Genomic DNA, 10,935 nt, shown 5'->3' on the forward strand with positions numbered 1-10,935 from the left:
ACCTCTTCGGCTCCATAGACCAGGAAGAACGGGGTCTCTCCAGTTGGCTTGGTCGCAGTTGTGCGGATGGACCACAACACGGACTGAAGCTCGTCGTACCAACCTCTGCCGTAGGCCTCCAGCTTCTTCTTGAACGTCCTGGTGTTGAGGCCCCTTAGGACCTCTGCGTTGGCTCGCTCGGCCTGGCCGTTGCTTCGGGGGTGCACCACCGAAGCGTAGCATATCTGCATTCCAAGGTTAGCACAGTATGTTTTGAAGAGGTTACTGGTGAACTGCGAACCATTGTCCATGATGATGCGGTTCGGCACCCCGAACTGGCTCACGTTGCCCCTGATGAACTTGACCACGGAACCCGCGGTGATGGTGCGGACGGCCTCTACTTCAGCCCACTTGGTGAACTTGTCCACGGCGACGTAGAGGTAGCGGTAGCCCCCTGGCGCCCGAGGAAACGGGCCCAGGATGTCTAGCCCCCAGACTGCGAATGGCCACGAAAGGGGTATAGTCTGCAGGCCTCCTGCCGGCTGATGGATCTGCTTGGCATGGAACTGGCAGGCCTCACAAGCTTTCACTAGTTTGACAGCGTCATTGAGTGCGGTGGGCCAATAAAACCCACTGCAGAACGCCTTGCCGACGAGGGTCCGTGATGATGAATGATGTCCACAGTCTCCGCCGTGTATATCTTCCAGCAGTTCCTTTCCTTGCTCCCTGGGGATGCAGCGCAGGGACACATCGTTTGGTTGCTTCCGGTAGAGCTCTCCATCCTTGATGCAGTATGCCGTGGCCTGCCGTGCCACATGCTCCGCTTCCTCCTCCTTCTCCGGCAGGGTCCCTCGTGTTAAGTAACTCCGGAGCTCCGTGATCCAGCACCCCTCCTGAGGTTCCATCATCAGGAGCAGGCGTGCGCCTGAGGCCGGGCCACAGACCGGGGCTCCTGAGGCAGGTGGCTGGGGGAGCTCCTCCCGAGGCTGAGGCGCGTTTGATAATGACGGCAAGGCTGAGGGCTTGAAGAGCCGCTCCTCGAAAACGACAGGCTCCTGAGGTAACCGCCTGGACGCCCGTTTGGCGATGTCATCGGCCTCCTAATTGGTGCCACGGGGCACATGCTGCAACTCCAACCCCCAGAACTGCTTCTCCATCCTGCGGACCTCCGCAAGGTAGGCTTCCATGTGCTCATCTTTCGGCTCGTACACCTTGTTGGAGAAATTGACAAGGAGCTGCGAATCGCCCTTGATGGTGAGGCGTTTCACCCCCAGGGCAGCTGCGGCCTTCAAGCCTTCTATTAAACCTTCATACTCCGCTATGTTGTTGGAGACCTTTTCACCTTGCTGAAAACAGAGCTGTACAGCGTAGTAGAGCTTGTCCTGATTGGGCGATATAAGCACCGTCCCAGCCCCAGCGCCATGCCTGGAGAACGCCCCATCGAAGTACATGACCCAGCCTTCTGGCGCCTCGCTTCCAGGGGAGAGGGACCGATCCTCATCGGCCTTGAGGCCTGGTGCCTCTATCCATTCTGCCACAAAATCCGCCAATGCTGCTCCCTTGATGACTCTGGTCGTGCTGAATTCGAGCTGAAACGCTTGTAGTTCTATGTTCCACTCAGTGACCCTTCCAGCTAAGTTAGGGCTCCTGAGCACTCTCTCGAGGGGGTATGACAAGACAACCTTGATGGGGTGACCCTGAAAATAGTGTTGCAGCTTGCGCGAGGCCACCAGTAGCGCGAGGAGGAGCTTCTGAGGCATGGGGTACCGTGCCCTCACGTCCCGCAACACCGTGCTAACGAAGTACACTGGGTGCTCAACGAGGTTGGGTGCGTCAGTGCTGGTGGCGCCCTTCGGAGACCATGGCGCCTCCCGAGGCGATGAGGCCTCCTGAAGCTGGCCATCCGGGAGAGGGGCCTCTTCCGCCTCCGGTGCACTCCTCTGCGGCGGCTGATCCTCCTCTGCCGCGGTGGCGGTTTCTGTGGGCCTTCCTTGTTCCTGTTTTGCCTTGTCCCGGGCTGCTGCTATGGTTTTGATTCGACGCTCCTCTCTAACCGCCACCAGGGCTGCGCTAGCGGAGTAGGGAGTGGCGGTGAGGTAGAGCACTAGGGGCTCTTGAGGGCGCGGAGCCACCATGACCGGAGGGCCGGTCAGGTATCTCTTGAGATCCTGGAACACCTTGCCGGCCTCTTCGGTCCACTCAAAGGGCCCCTTTTTCTTCATTAGCTGGAAGAAGGGCAGCGCTCGCTCCCCCAACTTGGAGATGAAGCGCCCTAGCACGGTCATGCGCCCAGTGAGCTTCTGCATTTCTTTGAGGGTCTTTGGCGGGCTCATGTCCTCGACCGCCTTGACCTTTTCCGCGTTAGCCTCGATGCCTCGGTGGGACACGAGGAACCCCAAGAGCTTGCCCGAGGGGACTCCGAACACACACTTCTCTGGGTTGAGCCGCAGGTTCACTGCGTTGAGGCTCGCGAAGGTTTCCTCCAGGTCTTGTATCAGGGTCCTGGCCTCCCGAGACTTCACCACAATGTCATCGACGTAAGCCTCAACATTCTTCCCAAGCTGCGGGCCTAAGGTGATGTGCATCAGCCGCTGAAAGGTCGCCCCTGTGTTACGCAGCCTGAAGGGCACGCATGTGTAGCAGTACACTCCACACGGGGTTAGGAAGGCTGTCTTTTCGACGTCTTCTACCGCCATCTTGATCTGGTGATACCCAGAGAAGGCATCCAAGAAGCATAGCAGGTCGCATTCCGCGATGGAATCGACGATCTGGTCGATGCGGGGGAGCAGGAACGAATCTTGCGGGCATGCCTTGTTGAGGTTGGTGAAGTCGACACACATGCGCTCCTTCCCTCCCTTCTTTGGCACAACGACAGGGTTGGCCAACCAATCCGGGTATCGGACCTCGCGAATGACCCCAGCGGCTTCTAGTTTGTGGCTCTCTTGGACGATGAAGGCCTGCTTTTCTGTGGACTGCCGCCTTGCCTTCTGCTTCACAGGGCGCATGTTGGGGCACACGTTGAGGTGATGCTCGATTACGCTCCTAGGAATCCCCGCCAACTGGTCAGGCTCCCAAGCGAATATCTTCTTGTTTGCGCGCAGGAACCCGACCAGGGCCTCCTCCTGCTCGGGTTCGAAGTTGACGCCTATGGTGAAAGTGGCGTTGGTGGACCCGTCCTCATCGATGGGTATCTGCTTGGTTTCTGCCTTGTCTTGGGTGAACAACTGTTTCTTCTTGGCGGGTGCAGCCCCCTTGGGCTCGAGGGTCTCCGAGTCGGCGGGCTGTGCCGATGCCGCCGTCTTGAAGGCGAGCTTGAGCACTCGCAGTGCGTCTCTGGTGTCCCCATGCACAGTGAGGACACCGCTGCTCCCGGGCATCTTCATGAGGTTGTACGCCGGGTGCGTCGCGGCCATGAACTGGGCCAGCGCTGGGTAGTCGAGGATGGCGTTGTAGGAGGGGCCGATGGGGGCGATGTCGAAGTCGACCAGCTCCGTGCGGAAGTTGTTGTAGGTGCTGAAGGTTACTGGGAGCCGGATCTGTCCCAAGGAGCTGGACGATCCGCCCCCAACGCCTGAGAAGGGCCGGCTGGGTTGTAGCCGTTCCAGGGGTATGCAAAGGAGGTTGAAGGCCTCAACCGAGAGCACGCTGAGGCCCGCACCGCCATCAATGAGAGTTCTGGTGACCGCCACCTAGCAGATGGTGGGTGTGCACAGCATGGGGAGCGCACCCGAGCAGGCCGGGTTGGAGGGGTGGTCCTCCAAGCTGAAGGTCAGGCCGACCTTGGGCGCCGCCCGGTCCGGGAGAGCCCCCTGCCGCGTGGAAGCGACGCTGACCCGGTGGATGAACGGCTTGACGTGGTGACTTGTAGGCGGCGCCTGCGAGCCGCCCAGGAGGGCCGCGACGACTGGGGGTGCTGGTGTAGCTTGGTGTGCGGGGGAGAAGCCGTGGAGCTCTTCCCAAGAGGCCACAAAGGCTGCCGGCAGGTGGAGCAGCCATGCGCGCGGAGCGCCGGTGAGGGCCATGGGGAGCCAGTTGGCCATGACCATATCGTCACCTACAGCTTCGAGGATGGCCTCCTCGTACGCCAGCAAGAAGGCCAGCGGATCAGTCGCGCCGCCGTAGCGCGGCATCGTCGTTGGCTTGAACTGGTCCGGCCACCGTACCCGTTGCAGGGCTGGGGCCAGGGCTCGGAGCCCCCTGGCCCCCGTGCTGGTGCCGGCGGCCGGAGCAGGCAACACGCTTCTCATCGCGAGGCAGGTCGTGGCGGTCGCGGAAGGGAAAACTCCGGTGCACCCCCTACCTGGCGCGCCAAATGTCGGATTTCGGGTTCCGACAGACCCTTGAGGTTCGAACATTGGGGTGCGCGCGGAGGTTTCGCCTTCTACCTACCTGCACCCCTCCGCCTTGCTAAGATCTAAGCTATGGAAAGAACAGCACAAGAGACACAGGGTTTATATTGGTTTGGGCCACCGTCGTGGTGTAATACCCTACTCCAGTGTGAGGTGTGGTGGATTGCCTCTTGGGCTGATGATGATGAGCAATACAAGGAAGAACAGCCTTGCGAGGGTCTATTCTTGGGTGGGAGGATGAACTGCTAGGGGGAGTTCAGTCACCCTTCTCTCTCTCTCCTCTCGATTGCGACCCTAGCTAGTTTCTGGGTTGGCCGATTCTGGATCCCCCTACCCTGGGGGTGGCTAGTCCTATTTATAGGCAAAGGCCCTGGGCCTCTTCCCAAATATTGAGCGGGAAGGGCGCCAACAATTGGCCATTTTGAAGGGGAACATCGGGTACACTTATCCTGACTAAAGTTGGTCCTCGCCTGCCAAAGGCTCTGGTGGTGACGCTGGCTTGGGCTCCACAATGACTTCCTTCCTGCCGTTGGACTGGTCTTGGTCTCGTTGCACCGAAACGGGTGCCTTAGCTTGATGCTCTCGCCTGCGCTTGCTCCCTTTGCACCAAAGAGGAAAGGAGGATGCTGCGCGGGCTGGTGCCCGCCTAGCGCCTTTGGTCGTCATGGCTTGCGTCACGGGCACCTCGTGAGGTACCCCGCCTTGATCTCTCCGCCTCCTCGCGAGCCAGCCTGATGCGGCCGCGCCTGAGGAAGCTTCGTGTCGCCCGCCGCGCAAGGCTTGGCCCCTCGCGGGGGTCTTGGGTCTGCGTCGATGAAGACGGGCCGTGCTGGGCCCCCTTTTGAGCCACGCCGCAGGCCGCAGGCAGGCAAGTCTGGGGACCCCCGTTCCCAGAACGCCGACAGACTATGCATAAAATATACCCTGAAGGGCGGCACAGATTGTCACAAAGGGTTATGAAACATGCTCGATGGCATGGCAGATAAACAAAGTTTCAGCTATCCTATTACATGAAGCTTCAAAGCGTCTCAAACAGTGCCATTGTTTTTCACAGTAGCCATGTAAACCGGCGACCGGATCAGGACTCTTCATCACGACGGTTTGATGGTTGCGGATCAGTTGGTGTAGGTACTTCTTCATCCCTCCCCAGCCGCTGGAAATTAGCCGTTGACCAATCGATTCCGGTTAAAGCTTGGAACACTACTTCCTCATGGATAAGATCAGAAGGGTTAATATCAGGGGCATAAGTGTGCTTACGGATCGGAGGCACAAGTTCTTCGACTTCATGGATCTCAGCTGGCTGTCTTCTCCCTTCTGCATCATAAAACAGTTGAAAATGGGACAAATCAGTGTCCTCAGCCAATTTGCTGGCCGCTGGCCGCATCTCTTTGGTCAACCACCGAAGATCATCATTGTCAAAGTTTGAACCGTCTTCTTTAACGTCTGGATACCCTTTAATGATATCCTCCGCTTCAAGATCTAGAATCCAGGCCTTGGCTCGAATAAGGGCAGTTAATGCTCCGGCTCTTGCATCGGCTCTTTTCAACTCGGCAATACGCGTCGGTAACATGCCCAGCTTCTCAAGGGTTTCCTTAATCAACATTGGCGCCGGTTTGTTATAAGCTGATGTACTAATGGATCACTGAGATCCAGAGTATAGCTGCTCAACCAATGTGTAGGCCGCTTTGAGCTTCATCCGCATATCTGCAGAAAGATGAGTGATCTGAGTTCTTGCCAAAGATTTTGTCAACATTTTGGTCAGTTTTAAGATTCATTGACTGATGCAACATACATAAGCAGATACTTACCAAAGATAGCAGAGGTCATAGCGTTGATTTGGCGCTTCAAACCGGCTAGTTCTTCGACCACCGGTTTCAGGGCTTCCTCGGCATCTACTGCTCTTTTGGTCAAACTGGCTTTTTCGGTTTCCCATGCAGCACGATCTTGATTGAAGGATTCTTTCAATTTTTCCATTCCGGCCAGGGCCTGGGTCAGCTCCTCTTTGGCTTTTGCAGCTTCGGCTTGTTGCGACTTCACATTTTCTTGCAAGTCAGAGTTTTGGGCATCTTTGCTTTTCAGTTCAGCCTGCAACATTGAAGGTATCTTCAACAAAGCAACATATATATGCACTAAGTATAAAGCATATAACAAGTTATCCACTTCATACTTGGGGGCTAATGCTTATTTGCTCTCAAATACTACTTTCTATGCAAGTCTCCAGAACAATACAAGCATTATCCTGGACACTTGGGGGCTAATGTACGTTTGTTCTAAATCGGCGGTGTGGATCAAAAACCGGATTAACTTGCCAAGTTAAACCGGCCTTTGGGGGCTATGCTACAGAACGTTATCTAATTTTTCAAACATGAGTCTTATTTATGATTGAAGACACGCCTTGGCAAGGATTCATGATGGGATGCTTAAAGTGTTACAAAGACCCGGTTTATGATTGACAATCATAAAACGGCTCTTGGGGGCTACTTGGAATAGTATTTCAGCTATAAATCAATGTGCAAGGGAGAAGAATTTACCTCATATCGTTCTTTCATCAAATTCACCAAACCGGCTTCATAATCCCGGTTTGAGTGCGGACGGTTCAAGAAGCCGGAATGAAGCTCATCAGCGTTAAGATGAGCATAGTTTGATAAGTCGTTGCTCCACTTACCCTTATCCCTGGCAATTTGCTCTTCCTTGGCACTATGCTGAGCCAAAATGACGGGATGACCAGGAGAGCTATGGCCTGCCCCAGTGATAATAACATCATCACCTTGGTCTTCAGGATTTTGGGCGGATGATGATGGAATTCAGTATCTTTCATTGGATTAGCCCGGTTTGGTTCTGCCGGTTCAGTATCAGGGGCAACAGGCTCAGCATCTGTTGGTTCGTCAGTATGTTGGCCGTCAAGGGGCGGATCATTAAAAGTTGTTTCAGGATGGAGGCCTTCCGGTTCACCTGTTTGCTCCGGTTCACCTCTTGGTTCTTCTTCTTCAGCAACAGGGTCTTCTGGCGGATTGGTGACGTGACAAACCCATGACACCTCCCATGCCATGGAGGCCAAGGACCAGAGGGGAAACCCTTCTCCCATCTAGGGAGGAGGTCAAGGAAGAAGAGGAAGAAGGGGGCTCCTCTCCCCCTCTCCTCCGGTGGCGCCGGAACGCCGCCGTGGCCATCATCATCATCACCGCGATCTTCACCAACACCTCCGCCATCTTCACCAACATCTCCATCACCTTCCCCCTCTATCTACAGCGGTCCACTCTCCCGCAAACCGCTGTACCCTCTACTTGAACATGGTGCTTTATGCTTCATATTATTATCCAATGATGTGTTGCCATCCTATGATGTCTGAGTAGATTTTCGTTGTCCTATCAGTGGTTGATGAATTACTATGATTGATTTAATTTGCTTGTGGTTATTTTGCTGTCCTTTGGTGCCCATCATATGAGCGCGCGCGTGGATCACACCATAGGGCTAGTTGTATGTTGATAGGACTATGTATTGGAGGGCAAGAGTGACAGAAGCTTCAACCTAGCATAGAAATTGATGCATACGAGATTGAAGGGGGACCAATATATCTTAATGCTATGGTTGGGTTTTACCTTAATGAACATTAGTAGTTGCAGATGCTTGCTAATAGTTCCAATCAAAAGTGCATAGAATTCCAAGTCAGGGATGACATGCTAGCAGTTGCCTCTCCCACATGATACTTGCTATTGGTCTAGTAAAGTAGTCAATTGCTTAAGGGGCAATTTCGCAACTCCTACCACCACTTTTCCACACTCGCTATATTTACTTTATTGCTTCTTTACTTACAACAGCCCCTACTTTTTATTTACATAATCTTTATTATCTTGCAAACCTATCCAACAACACCTACAAAGTACTTCTAGTTTCATACTTGCTCTAGGTAAAGCGAACGTCAAGCGTGCGTAGAGTTGTATCGGTGGTCAATAGAAATTGAGGGAATATTTGTTCTACCTTTAGCTCCTCGTTGGGTTCGACACTCTTACTTATCGAAAACTATTGCGATCCCCTATACTTGTGGGTTATCAAGACCTTTTTCTGGCGCCGTTGCCAGGGAGCAATAGCGTGGGGTGAATATTCTCGTGTGTGCTTGTTTGCTTTATCACTAAGTAATTCTTATTTGCTGTTCTTAGTTGTTCTTTATCTTTAGTTATGGATATGGAACACGAAATACCAAAAAAAATAGGTGTACTTTCTACTCATGGAGATGGGGAACCTCCTAAAACACTCGATGCTGGTTATGTGAAAGACATTATGTACTACTTTAATAATCCTGAGAAAACCCCATTCAATTATGTAATGGGAGTAACGTTGGATCAATGTGAATACTTTAGGGATTACCGCTTGACACAAAAAGGGAAACTATTATGGGATCAAATTTATATATTGAAGTGGTATGCTAGACAACTATGCTCGGAATATGATTATACTTGTTGCTCTAGGATGAATTCTCCACACCTCCCCTTTTCATGCAAATTTAATGATAATGAAACCTTGGCTTCTTATGCTAGAGGTATATATGATTACTATGATGTGGAACAAATAGAAGAATTTGTTGCTTTTATGGGTGCTTATGAAATTGAATCTATGTTTAAAGAGTTTGATGATATTTATGATGCTTGTTATAGATCTGAAAATTTAGCTATCCTCAAATATTGCTATGAGAATTATGAATACAGTTATGAAATTAATACACTTATTAAGAAGGTCTCCGCTGTCCAAGAAGAGACTAATATTTTGTAGGAATCTATGGAAGAAGAAGTTGATGACACTGTGAGCTCATTGGATGAAAAAGATGAGGAGGAGAGCGAAGAACAAAAGGAGGAAGAGCGGATTGATCACCCGTGCCCACCTTCTAATGATAGTAACTCTTCAACTCATACATTGTTTAATTCCTCTTCGTGCTTACCGAATGATGATTGCTATGATGACTGTTATGATCCCTATGATTCTTTTGAAATATCCCTTTTTGACGATGCTTGCTATGCTTGTGGCCAAGATGCCAATATGAATTATGCTTATGGATATGAACTTGCTATAGTTCCTTATGTTAAACATGAAATTGTTGCTATTGCACCCACACATGATAGTCCTATTATCTTTTTGAATTCTCCCGACTACACTATATCGGAGAAGTTTGCTCTTATTAAGGAATATATTGATGGTTTGCCTTTTACCGTTGCACATGATGATTTTGATGAATATAATATGCATGTGCTTGCTGCTCCTACTTGCAATTATTATGAGAGAGGAACTATATCTCCACCTCTCTACGTTTCCCACACGATAAAATTGCAAGAAACTGTTTATACTATGCATTGGCCTTTACTAGGTGTGCATGAATTGTTCTTTTATGACATGCCGATGCATAGGAAGAGAGTTAGACTTCGTCATTGCTTGATATATGTTGCTTTGTGCTCACTACTAAATTACAAAACATTGTTAATTAAAATTGGCTTTGATATACCTTGGGATCCGGGTGGATTCACTACTTGAGCACTATATGCCTAGCTTAATGGCTTTAAAGAAAGCGCTGCCAAGGAGACAACCCAGAGGTTCTAGAGAGTCATTTATTTCTGTTGAGTGCTTTCATATAGTTTAAAAACAACAAAAATAAAGAGGGGAACCCAAAACTTTTCAAAAATGAAAGTGAAAGTGAGAAATACAAGCACTGTTGAAGTGGGAGAGCTCCTTGAACTTTGTTCATGCTCACGGAAACTTTGTGAATCTTAATTACAGAAACCTTTCAACAAAAATAATTATTCCCTTGTACAATTCCATTGTATTATAAAAATAACGTGCCAAGGTTTGCCTTTAGGATGTTTACATTTGCTTGATGGTTTGTACGGTGCAGGACAGAAACTATGGCTGTAGTGCGCGATTTTACATTTTTAGCTGGAACGTCAAATGGTTCTGATTATTTTTGCACTGTCTTCCTGTACAAATTTTTTATTTTTCCTAATTTTGGTAGAATGTTCCAAGTATCAGAAGTATGGTGAATGTTCAGATTATTACAGACTGTTCTGTTTTAGACAGATTCTGTTTTTGATGCATAGTTTGCTTGTTTTGATGAAACTATCAATTTATATTAGTGGATTAAGCCATGAAAAAGTTATATTACAGTAGACACAATGCAAAAACAAAATATGAATTGGTTTGCAACAGTACTTAGAGTAGTGATTTTCTTTATTATACTAACGGATCTTACCGAGTTTTCTGTTGAAGTTTTGTGTGGATGCAGTGTTCGATGATTGAGAAGGTCTCGATGTGAGAAGAAGGAAGAGAGGCAAGAGCTCAAGCTTGGGGATGCCCGAGGCACCCCAAGTAAATATTCAAGGAGACTCAGGCGTCTAAGCTTGGGGATGTTGGGGAGGCATCCCCTCTTTCTTCAACAAATATCGCTATGTTTTCGGATTCGTTTCGTTCATGCGATATGTGCAAGTCTTGGAGCGTCTTTTGCATTTAGGTTTTTACTTTTCTTTTATGCACCATGCTTGTATGAGATGGTCCTTGGTTGATTTATATAATGCTCTTTGCACTTAACTTATATCTTTTGAGTATGGCTTTATCGAATGCTTCATGT

The sequence above is a fragment of the Triticum dicoccoides genome, chromosome 5A (assembly GCF_002162155.2).
Source record: "Triticum dicoccoides isolate Atlit2015 ecotype Zavitan chromosome 5A, WEW_v2.0, whole genome shotgun sequence".
NCBI classification, from domain to species: domain Eukaryota; kingdom Viridiplantae; phylum Streptophyta; class Magnoliopsida; order Poales; family Poaceae; genus Triticum; species Triticum dicoccoides.